This window comes from Mus musculus, chromosome 4 (genome assembly GCF_000001635.26).
Source record: "Mus musculus strain C57BL/6J chromosome 4, GRCm38.p6 C57BL/6J".
Taxonomy (NCBI): Eukaryota; Metazoa; Chordata; class Mammalia; order Rodentia; family Muridae; genus Mus; species Mus musculus.
The window spans coordinates 152,689,134-152,701,134 of record NC_000070.6 but is presented as its reverse complement, the minus strand read 5'-3'; the positions used below and the strand labels follow the sequence as shown (position 1 = coordinate 152,701,134).

The 12,001-nt window shown below is 51.9% G+C and overlaps 1 long non-coding RNA gene across 1 annotated transcript; it reads right to left on the bottom strand.

Annotated features, from left to right (window-relative positions):
• Window positions 1–212: 212 nt before the first annotated feature.
• On the bottom strand, window positions 213–3,595 carry Gm833 (predicted gene 833). Its single transcript, NR_033138.1, has 3 exons — window positions 3,296–3,595; window positions 2,014–2,203; window positions 213–1,013 (listed from the first exon to the last, which is right to left on the bottom strand). It is a non-coding gene; the product is annotated as a predicted gene 833 (long non-coding RNA).
• Window positions 3,596–12,001: the final 8,406 nt, after the last annotated feature.

The following is a 12,001-nucleotide window of genomic DNA, read 5'->3' as shown; positions in this document are numbered from 1 at the left end:
AGTCTGTGGTGCTCTGAAGAAGGGGGAATCAGTGTTCCAGGTCCTGGAAACAAGTATTCCTGAAAAGGATAGGCCAGCCTTAGGTTAGGATTTTGGGGGTGCAAACTATAGGGTATGCTTTCGAGGTGCAGGCTATGGTCTGTTTAAATCAATCAGCTCTGTCATTGTGGTAAGAAAGCCCTCACTAAACACATAATCCAGTGGACACGGTTGTGTGTCAATAAAACTTTATTTACAAAAACAGACATGGGACCATGGCTAGTCTAAGGACCATGGGCTGTCAACCCCGGGCCAAGTTGCAAAGCCACTAAGCAGCTGCACTGGGACCAGAGTCCCTGTGATGTCTTCTCTACTAGTTCTCAGTATCTTCCCCAGAGACGATGAAATTCAGCCTTACCCCCAAGGTCACAAGTCCTTAGGCCCCTGCGTCTGCTCCCTCATCTGTGTGCCTGGGACCCAATGCTTGAGCAAATTTGTGGAAGGGCAAATCTCCCCCACCCGCGCCCCCCAACAGGGGGAAGATTTTACACGGGCATTTTCTCAGTTGAGGTTCCCTTCTCTCCGTGATGCAGGCATCAGGTTCTCTCTGTAGCTCCCCCTACAGGAGGGATTTGGAAGCACAGACGACTGTTTAAAGTGGGAGCACGGAGATCTGACTCTAAGGGACGGTGCTGGGGTTGGTGTGACCAGGTTCACATCTGGGGCTGGGCAGAGGTTCAGAGCATTGTGGCCACTCTCCCAGAGGATGCAGACTCCTTCCCAGCGCCACATGGTAACTCAGAACCGTCTGCAACTCCAGTTCCAGGGGATCTGCTGCCCTCTCCTGGCCTCTGTGGGAACTGCACACATGGTTCACAGATATCCATGAAGGCAAAACACCCATACACATAAATGAAAAATAAATAAATCTTTTTTAAATTGAGTCTATGTCTATGTGCAAGCCACTAAAGAAAATGTGTCTTCTGAGAGGGAACTGAAGACAGATCCATGGGCACATCACTGGGGTCTTCTTCCTGTGAAAATGTCAAACATTCACCCAAATTCCTCACAGTTTGTCCATCTGTCAGCAAAGATCTCTCTACCTAAGACCCCAGTCCTGAGGGCAAAGGGGGCAAGATAAACCATGTTCCTAACTTAAGCAAGGCTGTCCAGGAAACAAACCACCTAAGGCCAGATCCCTGGCCATGCCCAGGGTCCAACTCTCAGCCTTTTTAAACAACAACCACAAGTGAACTTCAAGAACCTTCTTCTCCACTGCGCCTAGCTCCACCCCTCTGATCGTTTATGAGAGGCAACACTACAAGCCACACTGTGGTGAAGTTCCTCGGTTCCCCACCACCCCAAGCTCATCCCACCCCACCCTCTGCCCACAGGAATCTCTCGTAACTTTATTGTCTTCCTCTCTAGAGAGTAAGGATGATGCAAATCCTCCTGTTCACAAAATGAGTAAACACATACACTCCCCAGAGTGCTGTCTAGTGGCATTGATGCACCTGTCCCCCACACTGCAGCTGCTCAGGCCCAGCCACCTCAGGGAGAAGGAGGAAAAGAGAGAGGCAAGAGATCCCACTAGAAACCCCGTGTCCTGACACTGAGGCCATCATACTTCCGGGCTGCAGGGAGGCTCACTAGAACCCAGTGCTGTCCACCTCATCTTAGTCCTGGCTGAAGCTACATCTTTGGAGATGTGAATCAGATAATCAATAAGCCCTCAGGCATCCAGACCCTAAGAAGTAAAAAAATCTCTACAGCTTGGAATTGGGCAATTAACCCTAGTATGGTTGCCAGCCTGGCCACTGAGTGGAATCAGCTTTGGGAGTGGGATAGAAAGGACAGTCAGATGCCCCCAACTCAAGGCAGAGAAATATCTGTTTGGGGCTCAAATAATCAGGTTCCAGTTTCCTGGTGAGGCTGAGGCTGGAGACACAGACAGCCTGAGACAAGGACTCCGCCTGCGACTGGAGGGAAGTGGCTTTCGGAGTGAGTGATGGCCTTCAATTGCTCGGTACACACCATTAATCCAGCCGCCAACTCAGCTTGGAGAAAGACTTGGTGACAGGGACACCTCAGGGTCACCTTTCCCATCAGAGACCGTGGCCAGTCTGGGGCGGCCGCCACACTGCATCCTCCTCCAGCTGAAAGTCAAAGCTGGCGCAGCACGCAGGACTCCAGCAGGCTTCCACTCTGGGTGCAGGACAGAGTCCTGCAGAGTACAGGGCAGAGAAATCAGGGACACTGTGAGCCAGAGGCATGGCTCGGTCTGCCCGGTACCACTCCAGGAGCTGAAGGGCGTCAATCAGGATTGCTCCTCTTCTGTGAGGCTGTGGCCAGGTGCAGGGCAAACCCGGAAAGCCTCTCCCCTCCCCCACCCCACAGAACGTTCTCAGGACTGCTCTGACCTTGGAGTCCACCAGACCCGTGTGACGAGCACTCTGTCACCTTCCAGCAGTGTGGCTGCTCCCTGTTCACTGTTCCTCTTCACTAAAGCCAGGTAGGGACAGTGATGTAATAGCCCAGGGTTGTGACAAAAAGCCCCACAGATGTCCTGACTCAGCCATGGGCACCCTGCCCCCTTCTGGTCTGAGAATGATCCAGGACGGACTCTGTCCTGATGACTTTGCAGAAGGGCTTTCTAGGCAGAGTGGGACAGACAGACACCGGACAGCCTACAAAGATGTAGCATTCCCGTTAAGACTAAATGTCGCCATAAGCAACTTCTTGTGAGACTCAGTTTCCCAAGTGGTCCTCTAAGAAAGACATGAAGTTCTTCCATGGGGGCTGGGTACATATGAAAGTAGGTATCAGGGCTGTTTTCCAGGGGAAGCCAATGTGTAGCCTGGATTGTGAGCCTTACATGGTGACAGGAAATCTCAGACAGCAGACGCTCTAGCACTCTAACTGACCACAGTCCCCAAAGAAGGGTTATCCTTATACACAGCAAGAAACAAGTTCAGAGAAGTACAGTAGCTCTCCCCAGGTCAGCCAGCAGTTAAACAGCTGGACACAGCTGCCAGATATCATGAAATACTGCAGCTATGAACCTCCTCCCTTCCCAGGGAGTCCTGACCTCCTACCCTTCTATACAGGGCTGACTGTACCTGCAACAAAGTGTCTGTCATGTACTCTGAACCAGGGAGAATGTCCATCCTCACAACTGGGGAAATGGCAGCATCCCCTGCTCCCCAGCAGCATCACTCCCACCCAACCCCTGCCCCTCCATAGCAGCCCTGAGACAAAGGGGTCAAATCTGCCCTAGAGTTCCCGGATCCCTGTGGCAGAGCACCTGACTGCTTACGGGGTGTGGTATGCCGGAGACTGGAGTGCAGAGATGGCTGAGCGTCCACGCCCCAGCACCCATGCCTCTGCGTGCAGCTCCTGCAGCGGCAGAAACCAGAGTGAGCTGATGCCCAGTGAGGTCTAAGATGATTAATGCAGTCCTGGCCGGGAGATAAGGGAGTAATAAGCCGAGCATCCTGTTCCCAGCACGCTGTAAAGCATACCCAGGCCCCAGGACAGGGACAATGTACTCTGATCCCCAGGACAGGGACAATGTACTCTGGTCTTCAGGTCCTCACAGCTCATTGCAGTCTGGTTTGTCTAGGATCTGGACAGTGCTGGCTCCCCTTTAGCCAAGATAAACACCGCCAAGAAGCCACCCGAGTGTACTGCAGACTGAGGCTGCTGGAAGCGTTGCTAGGATACCGGATGAAGGGGCCAAGGGCAGGAGGACCAAGCCACCCCCCACCCCACCCCCACCCCGTGTATCTGCAGGCAGCTGGGCCGCGTGAGAGGAACGGGAGGAGGATGGATGAGGATGACGATGCCGGTCCCTTGATCTCCATGTGCTGGCTCCATCCTAAGGTTGACGGAGGCTCAAAGGACGATTGAAAATCTAATTGCTGGGTGTTTGGGTTTGGTATTAAGGGGTGTTCCACTTGGTAAATATCAAGGAGCTGGAAGCCGTCCCTTATCCTCTGGGCAAAGTTTACTGATGCTGTCCTGGTAGTGAGGGAGGAATTTGTAAGCAGGCTTTTGCACTGGAGAGAGGAAGGAAGGGAAGGAGGGATGGAGGGAGTCAGAAGCCACCAGGCCAAGCATGCATACACACACACACACACGCACACACGCACACGCACACGCACACGCACACGCACACGCACACACACACATGCACACACGCATGCACGCACGCAGGCACATGCACACGAGGTTCCTCCAGTAGCTATAGTCTGTTCCCTGTGGGGATGAATGGCCCAGGTCTAGCTCTCCTAATACTCTTGCTTCTTCCCGGCCCCTGCTAACTCCTGATTCCCTACTGGGAGCCACTGGGCTACTTCCCAGGGCAAGCAGGCATGTGAAGATGTGGACCGAGAGGCCAGGCTACAGCTGCCTGGCATAAGCGACTGGCAGTGTGTCCACTTCTCATTGTATCAGGGGATCCATGTGCATACTGCTGATCAAATGTCAACCCGAGGGTGGCCCATGGCCATCAGCCCGGCACAGCTCACGGTCAGTGTTCGTGCCTGACCTGTCCCACACATCCAGTCCCTCCCACTCCACGGAAGATGCTTATCCACACTGAGCCTACGGTGTACATTTACAGGTGTGCTTAGCCCAAAGCCCAAGGGTCACATGACCCCCAGGATAGCTGTGAGTGCAACCCAACACGCACAACATACATGCATAAAATTCACACATTGTTGCTATTTTTGTAACTTGTATTGGTTAATCTCCAGGTGCACCAGCAAAGGAGAGTCTACATTAGGTGAGTGGGTACCACCAGCCCGAGGGCCGGAGTCCTGAATGGAATAAAATGGAGAAAGTGACCTGGGCACCACGGTCCATCTCTTCCTACTTCATGGACTGTGAATCCATGGGACCAGCCATGATGCTCATCCCACCATCCCTCCCCGTCACGGTGGACTGTGCCCTCAAACTGTGAATGAAACCTTTGCTGCCTTAGTCAGGGAATTCTATAACAGTGACAGAAAAGTAGCTAAAATCAAACTCAGTTGTGTAATTCCCCAGCATCAACTTCATACAAAGTAGACATGTTTTCACAAAACCCATGGGCATGGCTGGAAACCCCTACCACAGTGTGCCCAGAGGGTGGGACCAGGCACTGCTTATCTGATGGACTTCAGATGATCCAGTATCCACAGGAAGCCCAGATGTTTTACATCTGGCCATTGAGATGGTCAGCTTTAGCATAACCTACCCGGGAAGAGAGTCTACATGAAGGATTGTCTAGATCAAGTTGTCTTGTGGGCATGTTTGTAGGGGGATTGCACTCATTAAGCTAGTTTATATGGATAGGCCCAGCCCACTGTGGACAGCACCATTCCCTAGGCATTCCCTGAACTACCTAGGAGTTGATGAATGGATCTGAGCACAGGCAAGCAAGTGAGCATGTCATATGACCAGCAGTCTGAAGCACCTGGCCCTTAACTTCCCCAAAAGGATAGACTATGACCTGGAATTATGAGCCAAACAGACTTTCTCCTCTAAGTTGCTTTTTTCTCAGGATATTTTATTGCAGCAACAGAAATTACAGCAGAGTAGCCATAGCACCGCAACCGTCTTCTTTCAGAGTGTCCCACTTTTCCACGGCAGCCCCATAATATGGTAGCAACCCCACCCACTCATTCTCACCCACACATGACCTTCTAGACATGAGCAAGGTCACAACCCAAAGATAAAAGAACAACTGTATCAGGACATGGGATGACCCCTGATTCCTCTCCATCTCTTGAATCCATGCCTTCAGCATGGAACAGATGACAAGGGCCATGCACGCGTCTTTGGCCATGGTTGCTATTGTCCCTTCCAAGGACTTTGTGATTATGGAGGCAGATGAGGTCAGAAGGATGCTCACTATCAGAGCAAGCAAGGGCATGGCTGAGAAGGGACACTGGAGGCTCCCTAGAGGCACCATAGCCACTGTTTCCTCGATGGGGAGGTTGTCGCTGTGCATGCTGAAGCAATGTCATGTGTCGGGTAGTTGAGTGGCTCTGGGGACAGGGCCTGGTTTCCTTGCTCCCTACACCAGTGCCTAACCATATAACCTCAGGCAAATCCTATAACCTCTCTGTGCCTTGTCCTGCTCATCTGGAGAACGGGACACCCATGCTCTGGGTCTGAGCCTAGTCTTGATGTGCCACATGTGGTAGACATCCTAAGTCCTCACAAGGTGACCGGCAGCACCTTCTGTCAGAGGAGGAACTTGAAACGGAGTGAACATGACAAGGTCACAGGGCCCCCAGGAGCTTCAGGTGGCCCAACCCCTGACTGCATGTATCAGGCTTCTGTTCAGCTACCATGAGGCTTCTCTGTGCACAAGGATTAAGCTAAAGAAGTACATGGTATGGAAATGATGCTTGCTGGAAACACAGCCTTTCCTGTCCTTGCTGGGACCCCCTGCCCGCCCAACCTCTGACCTCCAGCCTGATCCCATCTGCCCAGATCACGAGCAGGTTGGGGCTGTAGTCCTTGGATGTAGAAGGAATGACAGCCAGCCCTAGTGCAGCTAATGGCGGCTTGTTAGGAAGTACACTCGGGTCCCTGTGACCAGGCAATTACCCTGGAGAGATAGCATTGATTAACACATTAATAAATAACACTGCTATTAAAAGATGGCCTGAGACACCTGGGGATAATTGCCTTCACTGGAATGGCCTCAGCCCCTTCTAACAACCACCTTCCTCCTGCTGCTGTCTCCACTGAGTCTGTCTTGGAGGTACTCTGTGGCCTAGGCAGGGTCTGACCCTGGGGAGGCAGAGAGCAGCTGGATCCCAGGAGACCTTCAGCAGGGAGGAGCCTTGGCCTCTCCTTGGTCAGCCCTGTGCTCAGCCATGCTACAGTAGCAACCGCTGGCCCCATGGGATCAAGGCTGAGTCACCTTGGTGTTCTATGTTGCTTAAAGCAAAACCAGGGTCCTGCCACACAAGAGACTCCACAGACAGGATTCTGGAGGCGTCTTCTGGGAACTGTTAGAAGCTAGCTGCTCCCCCAAAGCAACTCCCTCTCCCAAAGACTGTCTAGCTCTGATTCCTGTCCCTTCCCTCTTTAACTCTTCCTACCAGGAACCTGCTACTGTGAGTGAAGTCAGAGTTGTCTATGGCAAGGAGCCCAGGGGCCCAGTCCGGAGCAGGGTGGTATCCCCAATGGGAAAGAAATAATAACAGAGACAGAGAGCTTCCCTGTCACTTAGCTCCTGGCCCAGCCTCTGCCCTCCCCATGCACACACCCCCTCCCACCCCCCTCCCCCCGCAAGCATGAAGCAGCCAGGAAAGTGCTTAGCACTTATGCCACACCCGGATCAGCAGATCTTGGCTGCAGTGTGGAGGTCCACTAAAGGGTCAGCCAAACTCAGCAACCCTTGAGCTCTCCTTCTGCCTCAGACCCTGGCATTTGACAGCTAAATTAAAACCACCAGGAAAATAAGCACTGACCTATAAAATATGAATGGAGGGTCCAGTAAAGTCCAGTAAAGGGCAAAATGGTCTTCTCTAGCCAGTTGTGGGTAAGGACAAAGATGCAGAATGGGGGCATCATGGCTCAGGGGAAATTTTCCTCCTAAGGACCAGCCTTGATTGCCGAAAGCCACAAGCAGGACTGCATACATATACATGTGTGTAAACATGTATGCTGTGTATGTACATGAATGTGCATATGAGTATGCATGTGCAGCCTGGAAAAAATGTGCAGAGATCTGCTTATGTGTGCATATGCATCTGCACACCAACATGTATGTGTGCACCTGCATGTGCCTACATGCAGGCATACATATGTGCTCCTGCACATGTATCTATGCATGCTCTCATGTGTATCCATGCATGAGTATGTGATTGTGTGTGTATGTGTATGTATATGGGTGTGTGTATGCATATGTGAGTGTGTGTGTGTACTTGCACACCTGGCTTGCAGGTGGGGAGGAGTATATACCTATGCGTCTCATATTTCCTCTCTTCCAAGTATCTGCAGAGCATCCTCCGTGTACAGGCACAGAGAGAGCCTGAAGATCCAAGGTGAGCTTGCCTTGGGCAGGCAGAGTAACAAGGTGTGCAGCTGCACTTCCGAGCCATAGAGGCGTGCCCTGGGAGACTACAGGACAGGGGAGGTGACAGCACTCAGGGACACAGCCCACATGCCCCTTGCTCAGTAGCACCAACATGTAGGAGTAGCAGCTGAAGGAATGTGTGTTCAAGAAAAGATCACTGATAAGTGGATATTAGCCCAGAAACTTAGGATACCCAAGATATAAGATACAATTTGCTAAACACATTAAACTCAAGAGAACGAAGACCAAAGTGTGGACACTTTGCCCCTTCTTAGAATAGGAAACAAAACACCCATGGAAGGAGTTACAGAGACAAAATTTGGAAGTGTGACGAAAGGATGGACCATCTAGTGATTGCCATATCCAAAGATCCATCCCATGATCAGCTTCCAAACACTGACACCATTGCATACACTAGCAAGATTTTGCTGAAAGGACCCAGACATAGCTGTCTCTTGTGAGACTATGCCGGGGCCTAGCAAACACAGAAGTGGATGCTCACAGTCAGCTATTGAATGGATCACAGGGCCCCCAATGGAGGAGCTAGAGAAAGCACCCAAAGAACTAAAGGGAACTGCAACCCTATAGGTGGAACAACAATATGAACTAACCAGTACCCCGGAGCTCTTGTCTCTAGCTGCATATGTATCAAAAGATGGCCTAATAGGCCATCACTTGAAAGAGAGGCCCATTGGACATGCAAACTTTATATGCCCCAGTACAGGGGAACGCCAGGGCCAAAAAGGGGGAGTGGGTAGGTAGGGGAGTGGGGGTGGGTGGGTATGGGGGACTTTTGGTATAGCATTGGAAATGTAAATGAGCTAAATACCTAATAAAAAATGGGAAGAAAAAGAAAAGATCAAAGGCCCCTGTACCCAGGATCCCTCAGCCCCACCAGTCCCTGTGCTGGGCTTGCAGGGACAGGAGGGTGGTGATCTCTCAGTCATTGACATAATCCCAGTTTAAACCAAGAGGCCCTTTTGGCCTCTCAAGCACCTTCTCCTGCATCACCACACTTGAAATGCCTGGGTATTTCTACAAAAGGACGAGCGTGCCGTGTGGAGTCTTAATCCTCTCCCTGTCTCTCAACCAGAAACATTTGCTGACTGGCGTGACTCACACAGCAGCTCCCTCGGAGCAGCAGACAGCAGAATGATTAACTATAGTCCCCGCTCCGGTCTTTGAAGTCAGACATGCCTTTCAGCTCCCGACCCCCTCCACGGTGTGAGCCTAGTTACCTCCCTCACCTCTCTGAAATTCACTCTCTTGATTTGTGGGATAAGGATTAAAAACCTCGGATCTCACAGAGCTGTGTCGGGACTTGTTGAGACCAAGTGTCGGGCAGGATAGGCCCTGCTACGCTGCTGTAACAAGCATCCCCAGAAAGCACGGGGGCTTCAACAATAAAGCTGACTTCTCAGCTGAGGTTTGTGTCCATCACAGGTCAGCGGGGGCTTCCGCTCACTCTAACTGCTCAGAGACGGAAACAGATGGCGCCTCATCCCAGAAGATGTTCCCACCGTTCCAGAGGCTGAGCGAAGGAAACACAATAAAGCCCCACACTGTTTCTTCAATCTCTTGCCGCGAAGAGACTCGCAGCCCATCTGCTCGCAGGCTGTTATAGGAAATAACTCCGAGGCTGTGCCTGAATGAAGAGATGAGAGCCAGCTCACAAATGGGCTGAGCCTTGGGTCATGATGAGGATCCTTCATGGGTAGCCCAACTGGCTCCTCCTCCTTCCTCCCAGCCTGTCATCTTCCTCTGAGCCAGTCGGCTCTCCCATCCTAGCACCTGCGCCGCCGCCGCCCCCCCCGCCCCTCCCACCCCCCCCCCACCCCACCCCCGGCTTCTAGCGCCTAAGCACCTTGCAGCATACTGAGCTAACCAACAGCTTCTCTAACGTCCTCCTTATGTAAGCAGAGTCCTGGGGAGTCATATAGGACAAGGATCTCTGACCCAGACACAATCCTACTGCAGCATGAGAGACAACCCCCATGAGGCCCGTGTGATCTTCAGGTGCCCAAAAAGGTGTCCAGAGCCCGCCTGCAAGTCCCCTAGAGCCTGTACACAGCTACCTGTACCCAGAGGGTCCCCACTGTGACTGGAACCCCTTCCCACTGGCACCCTGCCCACACTCTCTGTGTATTAGTCCAGAGCCACCAGCCTGACCACATCTTAAACCTCTCAATCCTGTGGCCTCAGTCACAATGTCGCAGGGTACCTGAATTCCCTCCAAACCTGTCCTTCCTCGGTCCCTCACAACCCTAGGATACCAAGCATGTATTCTTTCTCCACTGTGGTAACTAATCCATTAGAGTGACTAATCCTGTCTATTAGACTCCCCACCCAGCCTGCTGTGCCCTTTGATTGCCCACACTCCCCATGGACCAGGCTGGACATCCCTAATCCTCACACATTCACAGCTCAGCTTCCTCATCTGCGGCCAGGGATCACACTTCCGTCCTCACACTGAGCCCCGATGTCCTTTCCTAAGGCCCATCCTTACTCCTGTACCACTGCCTGCCTGTCCTCCCCGCCTTGCGCCGTTAAACATGAGCAGCCTTCACTGTGACTGGATGAGAAACGGGGAGAGGGGTACTGTTCCCCTCACTGTTACACACCAAGGCTCTGACAGCGGACTTATGGAAAAATAAAATGTCAAAACAAGGGGCGTGGGCATCTGGAGGCCCGGCACATGGCAACAGTAGGAATAAATGGTCTTGTAATGGCTAGCTCTCAGGCCTTCGGCTCGCAGCCTCCTTCGGGGCAAGAGGGACGATCAGGATGTGCTGAGCTCTGGTACGGATAGGTGGTGAAGAGGAATTAACCAGAGCAGGTGGGCTGTGCCTCAGAAGGACATGGTCAACATGACCAACGGATGGAATAGGGGTGATGAAGGAGATGCCCTGGAAGAAGAGATGGCTCACCAGTTACAAATACATACTGCTCATGCGAAGGACTTGAAAACTTCAGGTGGGTCTCAGCACCCACCAGGAGCGACTCTCGGCACCCGTGGCTCCAGCATCGGGGTATCTGCTGCCCTCCTCTGGCCCATAGCGGTACTGCACACAGAATAGCCACAATTTGAAATCATAAAAATAAACATTTTTTTTAAAGAAAGAGATGATGAGGGTATAGGAAAACAGAGGTTCTAGGCTTGGCAGCGATGGGAAACGCCTCTATTGGCTGATGGGCCAAGAGCTGGAAGCAATTGATGCACTACAGCTGGACTCAGAGTCCTCCTGGCCTAAGTCAGGAGACCTTGACAGAAAGATGCATTGTGGGGCTTGAGGAAGAGGACCCCACCATCCAACCTGAGAAGCCCAACACAAGCAGGCAGTACGTAGGTATATGGACAGACTCCAGCCTTCAGCTTCCTGACCCTGGCTTCCAGGGAAACTAGGGGAGTCCAGGCCTGGTGACAATTCCATACCTGCCTCCATGTCCTACGTAGCTGCACAGTCCTGGAAGAAAGAGAGAGAGATTTGGTGTCAGTAGCAAGGCCATTGTAGTCTCTTGTTGGAAAGCAAGAGTTTGAAGCCCAGCTCCCTGCCTTGCATCTCCTGTAGGATGAAGATTAACTAGGGACTGACTGGAAGACTAAGTAGCATGTGGCCTCTTCGTTGGAGAAAACAAGACAATATTTTATGACAAAAGAGAAAGACTTTATAAGACACAAAAGGCACATGCCATGAAGCTAAACAGACCCGTTTAACTAGAATAAAGGCAAAGCCCTGTCTGATGGAGGAGACCCCGTGAACACTGAGTGAGAAAACAAAGACAGTGTTCAAACAGGGGAGAGTACGGGTGCAACACGTGGGGCCAGGAATGCACTGACACTCGCATCATAAGCCAAAGCCTGCTGGGAAGAACAGCAATGCATAGAAAGACACAGAAAACCTCAGAGGCTGCTGAGCACCAGGCAGGAGCATGACCATAGAG